Source organism: Apis cerana, linkage group LG14 (genome assembly GCF_029169275.1).
Source record: "Apis cerana isolate GH-2021 linkage group LG14, AcerK_1.0, whole genome shotgun sequence".
NCBI classification, from domain to species: Eukaryota; Metazoa; Arthropoda; class Insecta; order Hymenoptera; family Apidae; genus Apis; species Apis cerana.
Genome location: NC_083865.1, coordinates 11206363 through 11221963, shown reverse-complemented (window position 1 = coordinate 11221963; position 15601 = coordinate 11206363). Strand labels below are relative to the sequence as shown.

The 15601-nt window shown below is 45.9% G+C and overlaps 2 protein-coding genes across 8 annotated transcripts in view; one reads left to right on the top strand and one right to left on the bottom strand.

Annotated features, from left to right (window-relative positions):
* LOC107999890 (uncharacterized) overlaps window positions 1–15601 on the top strand; it is a 76212-nt gene that overhangs the window by 1869 nt on the left and 58742 nt on the right. Inside the window, exon 1 of one of the 6 annotated variants that reach the window (XM_028667678.2) lies at window positions 12744–13107. The exons of the other annotated variants lie outside the window; for them this stretch is intronic. The gene's annotated coding sequence lies outside the window, so the exon portion shown is untranslated. Of the gene's footprint in view, window positions 1–12743; window positions 13108–15601 lie in introns of those variants that run through there. 6 annotated transcript variants of the gene reach the window in all.
* Window positions 1–15601, bottom strand: part of LOC107999877 (tyrosine-protein phosphatase Lar) — a 201490-nt gene that overhangs the window by 184501 nt on the left and 1388 nt on the right. The window lies entirely within an intron of this gene.

The following is a 15601-nucleotide window of genomic DNA, read 5'->3' as shown; positions in this document are numbered from 1 at the left end:
AGAGACGGATAGAAGGCCGTGGATACGGACGTACGGAGTTTCCTGATCGTCACGATGGTCGTTTTCGTCCCGTTCGATCGATGCCCATAATTCCAACGAGTCGCGCGAATGGTGCCGATCGATACGGCAGATTTTCAAGCTTCGCTTGGTCCGTTCGCTCCGTTTGCTCGGGGCGTTCGCACGAAACGAGGGACACACACACACACACACACACACACACACACACACACACAGGGGCTTGGCTCGGAACTGTTCCGTCTCTGGACGGAACTGAACGAACTCGAGAAAGAGCGATACTTACCGGTTGGAAATTCGTGTCAATCCGTGGAATTAATAGCTCGCCGAACGAATTTAAGTGTCGTCGAGGTTCGTAGAAGGAAGGAGAAAGGAGCGAGGGAAAGAAAGTTGACGGTCTCCTTCGAGGAGAATCAAGAGAGTAAAGAAGTTCTTGGCTTGGCTGTAACTGGAAGGTTGGAAAAGTTGTAGAGAATGGGGAGTGGGGGATAGGGGGTGCATGGTCGCGCGTGAAACGGCATCGGAAGGAGGAGGAGGAAGGGAGGCGAGAGGGAAGCGGTGGTTGGCAGATAAGATAAGGGTGAGAAATCGCGGCGCTTCTGGATGCGGTAACGTTAGTCCGCCTTCCGACACCATCGCTACCCGTCCTCTTCTACCACCTCGTTTCTTCGCCAAGACGTTGCTCTTCGGCTTAACGCTCGAGCTCGAACAAACTCTCCTATCGTCCTCGAGCACGATATCGTTTCACCGTATGGCCATCAGATACTCCGGAATATCCAACTATATATCCGTGTGTATAGTATACTGTCGCCTAGGATTCGTTCGATCGACACATAGCAGGGTTACGCAGCGATGTAACCTCGGATTAACGGCAACTGGCCGATACTAAACCGAAGACGGATCACCCGGATCCAGTTCTCGTCTTCGCCGCTCGCCCGCCCGCCCCATCGATCCAACGTAGTTCAACTTACGGTAATACCCTTTTCCATTCTTCCTTCACCTTTACACCTCGATCGTGTTTTCCAACTCGTTCGTGGAACTCGCGTAGAATCACCGCATTTTCCCGCGCTTTTTCAAACGTCGTTTCCACTTCGTTCTACTCCATTTTCTTCTCGTCGCGCATATTCTCGCTCTCCTCGTAGAGGGGACGTTTCGACGAATCGCGCCACATCGATTTCGCTATCGTCTTCTAAAAATTTATCCCTAAATTGGAATTTTTTTTCATTTTTTTCGTTCACGCGTCTTCTTAAACGGCGAGTTAATTTTAATATTGAAAGCTGGACAGATCCTGTTCAATTTCAATCGTCTCGCCCCGGTTCGTTTCGTATAATCGAATCGTCGATTTTTCCAAAGATTCTTTCTTTTGAAACGATCCTTATCTCCATTGAGAAAGATCTTCTATGAAGAGTCGCTTTCGCACGCGAAACCAATAACATTTTTCGCACTCTCTTTTCGATAGAGTAGGAAGGTTGGCGAAGCTGAAAAGTGAAGTCTCTCCCTTGAGTGGCACCCCCTCGTTACCGTTAAAGAGAAAATACTCTCGCCGATTATCGATCTTCGAAGCTTGGAAACGAACTTCATGGTTCGTCGAGATTATCGAGGAAAATTCTCTAGTGCGCTTCTTACAACTCCGCAGGGGTCTCTGTCGACGTGCTTGTCGAAATTCTTTTCTTGTTTTATTCTTGTTTTCTCTTTTCTTTTTTTCTTCTTCTTTGAACCGGTTCTTCAACTTTTTTTCTTTTCGACATTTTCGCGTTTTAGAAATAATGATTTAGAAAAATTATATATTCGATCCATAAAAGCGAAATGAACGAATTTATGTGTAGGGAGATAGGAAAATATGTAAAATATTCTCGTCTAATCTCGTATCGTCTAATTACATAGTATTACAGAGGATGAGTCGCTCCCGAATATGCAATGTACACGTCGTAACGGGGTCCACGATACGATTGCCCGGGGCGTCTTATTAGCGAGCTATCATGAAGAGACCGATAACTAGTATCGCAAAGAATCGGATAAAGCCTCCGCTCTGATCAAACAGCTTTTACGCGTTCCCCTTCAAAAGCATACCATCGTCGCTGACTCGTTTCTTTCTAATCTGATCTTTTAAATTAAAAGCCACCTTCTCGTCGAATAGCTCGTCCTTCCATTCCGGACGGCATTCTCCCTTTTTGATATCCCGATCTCATCCATGATCGATTTACCTATTAATTGTACGGATGCTTAACGATTCAAATAAATCGATAATGTTTAATAGAATAGAATTAAGACCTATATTTCTCTACCTAACAGCTATCTGAGAGAATTGTATTTACATTACTTTTAAATGCAAATCGCATGATCGAATTCTAATTATAATTAGAAAAAAAAAATGATGCACGTATTAAAACTCGTCTAGTTTTTTTTAAATATTTCGTTAGTCTTTCTCTACAATTATCATATTCATTACGCGGATATAAACGAATTTAAATTTATCCTTTTATTTAATATTTCGCATCTAAAATGTGAAGCGTTCGTAAAAAACTACGTGCACGAGTCAAAGTTGGAAGGTTCCAGCAAAATATCAAATCTCTTACCTCTTGGAGTTTACTCTATAAGAGCGAATCGTTAAAATATGAAATATTTTTCCGACCGCGAGTAAGAAAGATTCTTGTTAAAACGAGTGTCGAAGTATCGAGGAATAAAGATGGGGCGGGGGTTAAAAGTTAAAAAAAAGAATAAAAAAAAATAAATACATCCCCGCGTATTTCGTCCTTTCAAGATTCGAATACAAATATTCGATAAACCTCGAATCGAAAGTGGACGAGAAACCTGTTGCGCGAAAATATCGTTTATTCGATGAACGGTATGGATAAAAAATTCCAAACTCCTTATATCGATCGTTCGCGCAGAACAATGCGTGGATCGTGGAAGCAGGCGGGAATTTTCGAAGATGGATGGAAAATGTTGGAAGGATTTGGAGGGTAGGGCAGTTGCATGGTAATTAAAGGATTGAAAGGACAACTAGGATAGGACAGATAGGGGGATTGAATCCGCGAAGTGGGGGGTGAGATGTAGTACGGCGAAACGACCTAGAGACGTGCACGCGAGTATGCGGGATGTAAATACATGCCATGAATTTAGGTTAGTATGCGAGCAAAACCGCACCACTTCGCAAGAGCATGGCGGGCCCGCGCTTAATTATTGTCCGGTTATAGGGATGATAATCGGCTCGAATTAACGTATCTAGCCGGCCGAACAGGCAACGAGACGCAATTGCTTTCGGTTATTAGAACATTCTAATTACTTTCTTAACGGAAACCTTCCGACGGCTAAGTTTCCGCGGTGAAATTGCTCGCCCGCCAAACTTCTCCTTTTCTCCGCCGTTCTCCGGCAACAGATTTAAGAAATATCCCGAAAGTAGAATTTCTTGGAGACAATGTCTACGAATTTCGAAATCGGGGATACGATTTGGAAGTTGGAACTTCGTTTCCCAAATTGTTCGGGACCGGTTTCCGTAACATTCTTGGCCCGTGATTTCATTCGACCGCGCACGATCGATACGATTCGCAACAACCGATTCGTAATTATCGATTTCTCGGAGCAAGCGTTCCTCGCACACGTTTCTGCGTGGATCGCGCGAGGATATTGCGCTTCTGGTGGCCGTTCCACTACATTCTTGGGTAGTAGCATCGACCTGTACGCGCTATATAATAATTTAATATAATGCCAAGTATCGGGAAACTCGTAGGGGCGTAACAATAGAAGAAGACGGCGGCTGTGGTAGTCGATGGAGTCGCTGTGAAATATTCTCGATATAATGCCGAAGCTTCTTTCTTCTTGCCGTTTTCCGGCTTAGACCACGCAATGACCCATCCTCGTTTGGCTCTCTCTCGATACTCGATCCGCTCCTTCTTCCGCTACTCTCCTCTCGTTATATTCTTTTTTATTATACATCCATTCCATCGTTACTCTCGTCGTATATATATCCTCTTCCTCCGCTTCAAAACTCCTTCTCCTACTTCTGTTTATTCCGTCGTGAGAATAATTATCAACTTTGTTTCGTTTATCGGTTAAATGAATCGAAGGGACAATTAACGAAGCATCGGTGTATCGAATATTCACGAATAACCACGAGGATGATGAAATGCGATATTATTTCGTAAATATTATTCTTTATTTATGATCAATGCCATCGAATATTTATATTTTCGAACTTTCGATCGATATATCGTTAAATGTATCTTGGATTGATTCGAAAGGAAATAAATTCGGTGTCAACTCGCAAAACGTTCGCTAATTTGCCGCAGCATTCGTAATACACACGAACTCGATAATATTCTTCTTGAATATTCACGATAACGAATTTGAATTATCGACTTGAGTGGCAGACATCAAAACTTCTATCGAATTAAAATCGATTGGTTACTACAATTTTTTGTCGGAGAATTCAGAAATTAGGGGTTAATTGGATATAATGGGGGTTAATTTTTGTACTCGAAAACGTATCATCTTGTTTATTAGCAGAGAAACTCGAATTTCATATTTTTCCTCCAAGAGAATCGTTAAAACGCTACTGAAATATTTTTCTAATAAAATCGATCTCGGTTTGTTGCTTCTCTCCTCTTCGGTGAATGCCCGGTTAAACGAATGCGTGCATAAATTTTAGCGTAACTTTCTTTCTCATTTCCACGCCACGAGAGGGCGCAACAAACGCATACACGAACTGTATCGAAGACGAAATTGGCGAGCAAATTGTTGTACCACGTAAATTGTCCCAAAACTTGAACGATGTTATCATATAAAGATCGTAAATTTGTACGGGAAAATATAATCTCGTTTCCCGCACAAAACTGTGCGCAAACCTTTGATTTTATAACCGATATATTAATCGGAACGTGTTTTAATTTCAGGTAGCGCTCGAGTGTTGCCGTTTTTGAGGATTCGACAGTTGTGTATCGGGTTGGTATCGAATCGATACTCTCTCGTTAATTTTGGACTGAAATTAAGCGACACGTTCGTGCGCCATCTTTTACCGACTTATATACTCTCGTGAAATTTGCCATCGCGCTATATATTTCCCTGCTTCTTTTTTCTTTTTCTTCTTCTTTTTTTCCCGCGCGATACCCGTCAAAGCACAGAAACACGACTGCAGGTCGTTAATAATCGTTAGACGTTGACGACTAAGGCAGCGACCTACGACACGATCTAAGAAACGAGCCAGTCCGATGGGGCGTCACTGCGCCTCGTAACCTGCACGCCTAACGCCCTCAAACGGAAACGATTACTACGCGATACCTTGTTCCCTTCGCTCGCGCCGAACTTATCTCTTTTTAATACGCGCGCTCGTTCGATCGTGCTTTTCAACTTATCCAGCCAAATAATTTCCCACGGATTTGTTTCCTGCTCCTGAAATTTAAAGCGGTCATAAATGAAATAAGTAAGATAAACTGTACACAGAGATCTGGCTGTGCTTACGATACGCGATATACGTATGCGTGTGTGTATACGTATACAGTTGCGCGTATTATATTCGACTGCAATTGTAAACTGCAACCTAAATTACCATTGGCTGTTTATCACCGCGACGTATCGTACCTATTCACTCGGTAGCGAAGTAAAAAATAACCGATAAAATTTCTCCCTTAATAAAACGATTTCCCGATATTTCTCTCTTCGTTCCGGCACAAAATATTTCGTTATATCGCCCGAGAGGAGGGTAAACGAGAGTCAGTATTCCCCGAATATCGAAAGACGAGTTATAAATTACGCGAATTATGCGAATTACACGAATTCTCGTTCGAATATCCGCTCGGTCGATCGAATATCGCGCGCTATTTCGATTCTGCAAAAAGGAGATTCCGATAATAGAAAGAGAAGAGGGGTAAGATAAAAGGGTGGGGGGAAAGGGTGAACTCGGGAATAATAAAATCGACGCGATAATTTGGCGGGCCACTCCTTGGAATCTAGGGTGCGCGATTATTTACGCGAATAGCGGTGGAACACGTTGGGAGTGGTGTAGCGATATGGCGTCGCGTCGGGTGGGGTTGTGGTGTCTGCAATGTGCGATGCATCGCAATGCAGCGATGCACGATGCGAAACCACTTGGAGTTTTCACGGAGTTGCACGGTTGCGTCGTTGCGCGGTAGCACCGATGCCAGTTCCCTTCGTTCCGCTTGTAACGCATTTGCGGGCGACGGCGGGCGTACAGCGAAGCGAAACGAGAATTGCGGAGAAGGGGGGAGGGGAGAAGGAGCGGGTGGAGAGGAAGCGGGAACGGATGGTCGAAAAAGTTTTATCGAATGCGGTCGTACCGCCTTCGGTGTTGCGAAACACAATTATCTTGGTAACGTCGCTTACACCCAGTATCTTTCGAGTATCCTCAAGTTGGACGGTTCGATCGTATAATTCTCCGTGGCATCGAACCGAGGTCGGTGATCTCTTGCAGCGGCGCGTACGTGCAAACCGCTTGCAGAGAGGAGAGGTATCGGACCGAGCTGTTCTACGACTCCTAACTACGCCAAATAGGTTTCGGTTTGAACATGACTCGTACATTAAAGGTTAGCTCCTTGTCGGAAAGAGGGGATTCGAACCAGTTTGGGAGCAGTTGGAGGGAAGTCGAGGACTTTAACACCACCGAACGGAACTTATTCGTGCCAAAAGTCGAAAGCCGCACCGACAAAATCGATCTGCTCGGTCTCTCGCTCCACCGGTTATACCTCCGTTGTAATCGTCGAAAAACCTCTTTCCTCTCTTTCCGCTCTCAACCATTCGAAATAGCTGCGTGCTACCGCTTAACGCGATCCGCTTCCTTTCGCATTTTTTCTTCCTTCCTCATTTCAGATCGCGAAACAAATTTTTACTCGAGCGAACGAAAAATTTCCTATGCCCCGTTACGTTTCGTCCGGTACGCGAGAAATTTTGCGTACGTCGCGTTACGTTGCACGCTACGAAACGGCAAATTGGACTAGAGAGTTTACACGATGAAACGATCAAGCGCGTGGTTGAAATTGATCGAGACACGATGGTGAGTAACGTGATCCGATTATCGGAGCTTAGCTGGCCGAGGATTTGTTTCGCGTTAATACGCGTTAGAAAATGAAGTTCGCGAACCGTTGAATCAACTGGACGGAGCGAGAGCGGAGTTTTCTTCGTTTGATTTTCTTCCCGCTCGTTATCGATTTGTCTCGGCGACGCGAAACAGGAGTGAAAGAAGGGGGAAAAATAGGAATTTTCTATCGGAGTTAATCGGACGGACGGTAACTATAGCGGGACAAATGTAGCAGTTCGATGAACGAGGAGTAGCAACGTGTACGAGGAATAGTTGCACACCGAGTATAGGGATACAAAACAGTCCCTGTTCATGCATACTTTAGCAGCAGCTGTCCTAGCAGCTCCAATTCCCAAGCGTGTCGATAACGCGTCGGCTTAAGCGCCGTTCACAACCATGACATTTCGATGCCTCCAGCGACCCTCCACGTGTCGATCATTTTGGAAATACTCGTATATACCTGTATCAAATCGACGCGTCTATCGATTCCTAGTTCCTAGTTCTACTAGTTTGGAAACGCGTTGTTCTCGCGATGAACGGCGGTTTTAAGGCGAATTTAATACGCGATCGAGCGTACCAATCGTTAATTAAATTCTTGCCTCGGACGCGTTTCATCGTGCTCGAATATAAAATTCGCCGGAATAATAAAACAATTGGAACGTGAAATTTTCTACCGTTTTCCCGAATATAATAATCTCCGTATCAAAAATACCTCTTATCGCTCAAAATATCTCCTTTAAAACAACGTTCTACCCTATGAAATATCAAATCATCGAGTATACGCGTAACCAAGCATCGCAATTACTTTAAATAATTATGATCGACTCGCTCGGGGCCAACGCTTTTCGAAAATAACGTTTGCACAGCTGAGAGCGGTGCGATGTAAAAATACGTTTTTTTCTTTTTTTTTTTTGGATTTCGAGCGTATATACCTCGGAGACTGGAGTAGCGGGTTCGGTAAGCGAGCGTTCATCGTTTCTGGCGCATATCGAACCATCGTGGATAAGCGTATCGCGCGTATATGCGATAGCGCACGCGTTCGCAACGGATGCGCTTGCATATCCACGGTAATTAGCTATCGGAAAATGGGTGCGCCGCGCCATTCGGCCCACTCGAATCTACGTACATCCAATGGCTTAGCTCCACAACTCTCGTCTGATTTCATCTTACGACGATTCGCGTCGAATTTGGATTCGACTTCGCTATCGTCGGACAACGCGAACATGAAATTAGAATCTTTTGATATCTCGGTTCGCGTTTCATTTTTCTTTTTTCTTTCTTTCTTTCTTTCTTTTTTTTTTTTTTTTTTTTTGCGTCTCGTACATTCATACTTTTCTTTGATGATAATTTTAGCACCGTAAAATCTACTCCCAGTATTCCCTCTCTCGACGCTCGGTCGACGTTCTTCTCGACGAAAATTTCAGCCAACCTTTTTTGTTTTCAGTTTTCCCTTTGTCCGAGAAGAATAAGTAATCGCATATTGAACCATTACGGAATATTATTAAGCGTTTGTTTCGATGCTTCGAATTTCTCTCTCTCTCTCTCTCTCTCTCTTTTCCACGAAAGAGAGATTCTTGAATTTGTGTTCGTAAGTAATTCGCCGTGTAAATCTGGCGCAGCAGGGAAAAAAATTGATACTCAAAAATTGATCGGCGTATAGAATGGAAATTTTGACACGGCGATACGTTTGTTCGGAATGGAAAGAAGGAGACGGTATCGAGCGTAATGCGGATCTCGGAAAGGGCAGCGGTGACTGGAAAGGCAGAGGATTGCTGCGGCTACGACTCAAAGTGCAAACGTACAGGGAGAGGAGGTTGCCGTACGACGTAGATACGACGGAACTCCTGCTGGAACCGGGGAATATTAATCGCAGCCACTGTCGGTATCCTCCGCTACGGCCTCTCTCTCTCCCTCGCTCCCCCTCCTCTCCTCTTCCCGCGTTCTCTCCTTTGCTCCACAGCGCTCCAGCACCGCCGTTTCGCAGCTCTCCCAACTCCCCGCGTCTCTCGCGGCAACGACTTCTCTTCTCGACCTCTTCTCGCTCCTCTTACCGCTCCCCACTCCGCCTTCTCTCGCCCTCTCAGGACCCTTTTCCGTGTACCACATCAAGCCGAGAGACGGCTACTAATGAGGCCAAAAACATCGGGAGCCCGGAGTTACGACCGTCCCAAAAACGTTACGCCCGTGATTTAGAGGATGGTAATGGAGCGGACTTTACCCTCGAACGCCGCTAATACTTTCTTCGGCCCTGCACCTGGCCCCTAATCTCCCCGCCCACCTTATCGGAGGTGAGATTTTGAATAACGCGCGCGCCACCCATTAACGCGCGTATATACGCGTATATAACGCGTTGGGACGGGTCCTGCGAATGCCGCGCAAAAAATTCTCGCCAATTCGTGCTCTCCGCTTCTCTTCTTTGTCTCTCGACGCTCCGTAGTACGCGCATGCGTGTATGTATCTCGCGACATTTTCGTCCGTTCGTCCGTTCGCGTTCTATAATTGCGATCGCGTCGTCTTCCGATAGCACGCGGGGACATCGATCCTTCCTGCCTGCCAATTATACCCATTTTTATCGACGCTGAACGTTATCGCCGCGGATAAACAGAGACGAAAAAAATAATTTACGGAGGAAAATGGTTTCGTTGCTATTATTTCGCTCGCTGCCTTCCTTCCCCGTTTCTCTTTTTTCCGACAGAATTGTGGGCGGGCAGCGTGGGCAGAGAGAGAGAGAGAGAGAAGCAGAGTGTGTCTTTCAGTCTCGTGATAAGAAAGCCGCGTGTCACTCGACGACGGTGGGAAGCAACGCATCGCCCCAAAGGAAATTTGCGCGACCATTACTTATATCATACCCTCGGTCAGATGCAGATGCAAAACATTTTTCTCTCCGGCTTGCGAGTGACTATGATGCAGTATAATAATATTCCACCGGTTTTTCCCTAAGACGCCCCATTACTTGTCGCGATGGCCTTTGTCATCGGCCGCTTCGTTATTGAATTTTATAATATAATTAAGATTTCTCCCGTCCCGTCCCAATTCCGATCGATCCCAATCCACCGCTTCTCCTTCCCTCCCAATGTTTGCCCGCATCTCGATAGAGAACGATTTTTCGCGTTGTCTATCCGAAAACGCTATTCCGTATCGCGGCTGAGTACACACGCACGAGTACCGATGCACGGAGAAAGAGCAGGGAATGGAAACGCTGTTGGCAAATGGCGTTAACTGTACACAGGCCACTCGACTGGACTGTTGGCGAAAAGTGAAGGAGAGAGGGAGAGGGGGGGATGGAAACGAGAATCATCGGTACAATGTTGCGCGATTTCAGCGGTAGGCGAATTCTCGGTGACATTTGGTACGCGTGTTCGTTCGCACCGTCGAACTCGTTGCCTAGACTTAACCCGTATTATAGCGGGAGTGAAACGGGCCGGTATTATACGGTGCATCGCGATTTAATGCCGTATAATCGGTCGAATTAATCGCGGGACTAACGCGAAACTTTGCCCGGTATCTGTGCGTCATCGGGGGCGGTAGTCCCGGTCCGCGGGACGTTCGAAACCGATATCTGCCGCGAGCCAGTTTTTGTTTCGATTACAGGGAACGGAGGACGGGGCGAACCGGGGGATTTTCAACGATTCCAGCACAACTCCAACTCCGTAGAGGTTGTATAGAACGCGTAAATTTGGTATAATGACCGAGGAGCGCGACCCTCTCCCTAGTGATTTACGAAGTCACTTTGGGCGACCGAGTAAAACATCGCAGCCCGCGATAGCTACGCTCGTTATCCCGTAAAATCAACTTCTCCCGTGACGATAGAAATAGTTTTTTTACAACGTATGCACGTATCGGGAAGCAACGTCTTGGATCGTTTTCGATTCGATCAGCATTAGATCACGATCCAATCGATCTCTGTTTCTGTTCCCGATCTTTCGAGATTTTCGCGAAATTTTGCACACGCGGCGGGAAGAAAAACTCGGTCGATATAATCGAATCATCGTTCGGATACTCGAGCGTTTTCCTGGCGAACGATTGGATAAGCGTTCTCTCGAGCGTTTCGGGAAAAAAATATTCCTTCCTAGAGTGTCCTCTAAGAGCTCTAGGGATTTACGAGGAGATTCGAATATGCGCAGTTCGACATGTTTTTGCCGATACTCGACCGACGATTTCTATTTTATCACTCTTTTTCCACCATTTCGTGCTTTCATCGCGTTCGACCATCGCTCGATCGAACGAGATCGAAATTTCCAATTCCTTTCGACTTCGCTTTCCAATTCGAATAATCATGGATAGAGGAGGAGAAGGGTTCGATCCGTTCGAAAGGAAAACTTAAAACCGCGAGAAACTGGCCTCGCTATCGGTCAAGTGCAAACTGGTTTCGGAGTATACAGAAGCGTAATCTCGGAATCGCATCGGTTTCGAGGATCGACGAGAAGATACCGCAAAACCGTGGTTCTCCGAAATCGTTGGACGTTCGGTTCCACCGACTCGGATTATTCCGACCCAGCCTCGGCGCCGTAAGTCGATTTATATTCCGCGACGATCCGTCTTTGTTTTCCGCGACGAGGGAAAATTCGAGAATCGTCGACACGCCGATCAATCGTACGATTCACTGTCGACCTTTCCCCTTTGTTTCTTCTTCCTCTTCTTCTTCTTGTCGTTCGAAAAACGACGTAGCTCGCAAACGAAGGGAGGAGAAGCGCCGCGGCACGCAGGCATCTTGGAGGAGAGAGGGATAGGTTGGTTGGTTGTTACGCGGGCCGTACGAAGAGCGAACGAGTTTCAGTGGGGTTGATTCGTGGAGGGAAAAGAGCGACGGGGAGTCGTCGGGGTTTGGAGTAGAGTTCGATCCTCCGGTTGAGGTTTTGTTCCACCATTGTGACGACTCGAACAATGCTCCCCCCTGCTGCTGGTGCATCGTACGCGAGGACCGCAAAGGAGGGTCGAGAGCCTCTCTCGCGCGTCCCTTTCTTTCTCGTTCCCCACTTTTGCCTATCCCCCCTCCTCTGCCTATCCATCCGTGTACATTTATTCCTACCTCTTCTCTTACGGCTGCTCTTTCATCCCTTGCTTGCTTGCGCGCGCTACTCGCTCCATTCCTCCTCCGCTCCCACGTTCCCCACCATTTTTCCACCTTTTTATTTTTATTATTTTTTTATTTTTTCTTTGGTTTTGTTCTGCTTTCTTTTGTTTTTTTGTTTTTTGTTTTTGGAAAAAGTAAGGGACTCGTATTTTCTACTCTACGTATTTCCCCCCAACCCCTGCGTAGCAAACGACGGCGCGAGTAGCGGTTGGTTATTTTATTTATTTATTTATTTTTCTCTTTCTCGGATTTGAAAACGGGACGCGCGAAATGTTTGTTTCAGCTTACGTGCTCGCAGAAACGATTTAAGAGAAAACGACGTACAAGAGCAGGGGACTCGCGTGCCTCTGTATGCCGTGTTCCCACCTATTACATATTCATACGTGGACACTAACGATAGTCGTAGAAGTTCTCCTGGCGGGGAACCCAGTTTGTAGGTTTCCCATGTTTACTAACACCCGCGTTTATCGAACGACGATGCTCGTGCACCGCCGGAATCGTCTACTCGAACGGAACGAACGGCCAACTTTCGTTTCGTTGGACGAAAAAATGATAGATTTCCCGACGAATAATATTCGTAACGATGTACGAAGCCACGTTTGGTGGCTAAAATCGACTCGAGAGAGGGGAGGGGCGGGGGGAGAAAAAGGAAAAGGAGCGATCAGAAGTTCGGGCGGAGAGAGCGTTCTCGAAAGCTGGAAGAAACGAAGACTCGGGACCGTGCAAAGCCTCAAGGCTGTTCGCGTATCCCCGGAGAGAGAATTGGACCAACTCGTACTCGACCAGCCACCCGAATGCTGAAAAATTCACCGAGCGTTAAAGCGGGAAAGGTCGAAGAGTAAAGAGCAAAGAGCAAAAGAAGAGGATCGTGCTTGCTCCTCTCCGATCCCGGCCAAGGAAAATGAGGGAAGCGCGAAATGCAAAGGGGATTTCACGGTATCGGAGCATCTGCCGAAAGGGAAACGAAAGCGAGCAACATTTGTCACTGGTAAACCGTGTATTCCTGCCGAATCTGCTTCCAACAACTTAGTTTACCCTAGTTGCTTGTTTACCCGCGAGACGAGAACGAACGATTCCGCTTCCAGATAAATATCCTTGTCTCTTGTTATATGCGAATATGAAAAAATATCGCGAAATCGTAACGCGACTCCTCGTAACGATTTTTCGACGATTCGATTTGGAAAAAATATTGTCGCGGAATGTCGTTCCACCGATAATCGACCGACGCGATTGATACAGGAGGGGGGAGGGGAAAAAAGAAAGAAAAGGGAGGATGAAACGGGTGGAAAATGAGTTCGTCAACGCACCGATCGATACAATGATTACACGGGAATTACAAAAGTTTAACGGGGAACATTGATAATAAAATTAATGCGACGAAACCAGGCTTGTTCCCTCGAATATCACCCGGTCGGTGTTCGCCAATATCGAGCGGTCTGGTCGACACAGTTTTCGATGCGATCACTAAACCTCCCCCCCTCCCTTCCTCTCCTATCATTGTATCGAGCTCGCTATTGGTGGAATACAATCTACGATATTAAAAGTAATTAATTAAACAAATTGGTAAAGTTATATTTCATTTTTATCATCTCGCTCCGAATCGAAGCTTCGAAATTTCCCTAATCCCCTTCACGCCGCCTCGATCGACCAGTTATGAATAGTTGATACGAATACGAATTTACATGGATCGCACAGTGGGCGACGACGTATCGCGTAAAAACCCGGTTAAAACCGTTTACCGAGAATTGAAACGGGAAGAAGGTTGAAGTCGAAAAGCGGGAGAGAGGGGGAAACGTAGAAAAATAAAGAAGGAGGGCGAATTATCAAAAAGAGCGCGAGACTGGAATTGGTACGAGTGCCTGCGGTTGCCTCTCTACGTTACGTAATTAACACGGATCGTTTACAAAAGAGGTATCAAGGGTGTGCGTATTTATGATTCGATAAAAAGTTGGAAACGAGAAGAAATTGGAAGAGGAAATTGGAGAAATGAAGAGATTAGGTAGGAAGAATTGTCGGGGGTTTTGGAGGACGGCGGTCGCTCGAATAGGAGGAGCGGCGCGATCGATAAAAGGGAGGAAGGATCGATGGATTATTACGCGAGACGTAAACGGCGCGTGTACGGCGGTCGATGAATAGGGAGAGGCGGCGCATCCCTGCGTAAGCATTCATCCTGCCTATGATGAATCGGCCTAATTTCGCGGGCGAAAGGTCACGTAAGCTCGGTAAATCTTGGACAGTGGGCAGGGGGGAGGGGGGAAGGTTTCGGAGGAGCGAAACATCGAGCGGTGGCGGTGGGATAGGTGGTAGGTAGAGTTAAACCACGAGTGGATAGTCGGGTCGTAGGAAGCGATTCGTAAATCATATCAGCGCGCTCGAAACACACGCCACGCATTCCTGAAACTGTTTGCTGTCGCCTACCACCGACCAGCAACCTGGTTTCACGCGCCTAACACGCGCGCCGCGCCAACACCGATAGTCCTTCCTACGTTCCTCTCCGCCCGTTTCCCTTTCGCCCCCTCCCTCCGCCAGCGCGAAACGCTTCCACCGGTTACCCTCCATGCACGCCCTCGATCGTGGTCCAACAGCGACCGAGTCGATCCACCCTCGTAATCACCTTCGGCATTTCGCCGATGAGATTAATGTCGCTCCCTTGCTGCCGGCCGACACGTCGCTCTTTCAACGCGCCAATCAAATTTCATTTCCATCCGTTTTTCACCCGACTATCCCCGACGTATCGTTATCATACCTCGAATTTTCTTCCCCTGTCCAGTCCATTCTACCTGCAGTAAAGTACCTATCAAAAATTTATACGAAATGGACGCACGATTACCCACCCGATCCAATCCTTTCCTCCAATCATTTCTCGTTCTTCGACAATTTGCTCCGTAATCCATCCGTCCGAGATTAATGTTTTCGAAAGGTATCGCGGTCGTAAATACTCGCGTCGATGAATCGCGATGGTGAAAATTTTAAACGAAACTCTTCCTTCGCGAAATGCGTCGTGAATTCCGTTTGCGTACTGTTTTCTTTAAAAGTACCGCATCGTGGAAAAATTAGGGGGAAAAAGTACAGGTTCGATATTAAAACGGATACGTAAAGTGTACGAAAATGTCTGCAATCGTGGAAAATAAAAACATTTTGAGAGAGAGGAAAAACAAGTATATATATATATATATATATATATATATATATATATAAAGAGAAGATACGAAAAAAAATAGGAATAGTTGAGAAAAGTGTGCGTAGAAAGAAGAAAAAAAATGTTTGAAAAATGTTGAAAAAAGAAGTGAAATATCTCGAAAATAAAGTATAAAGTTTGTTTGTTACATTTCGCAAAATATATCTCGAAAAGTTTAAGAAAGGGTCAAAAGTTGGAGTCAAAGAAAAGAAAGAAAGAAAGAAAAAGTAGAAAAAAATCCGATCGAATTGTTTTTTCTTTTTCGTTCGAATATCGACCATAGGCGTATACTTTTTCGATCGAC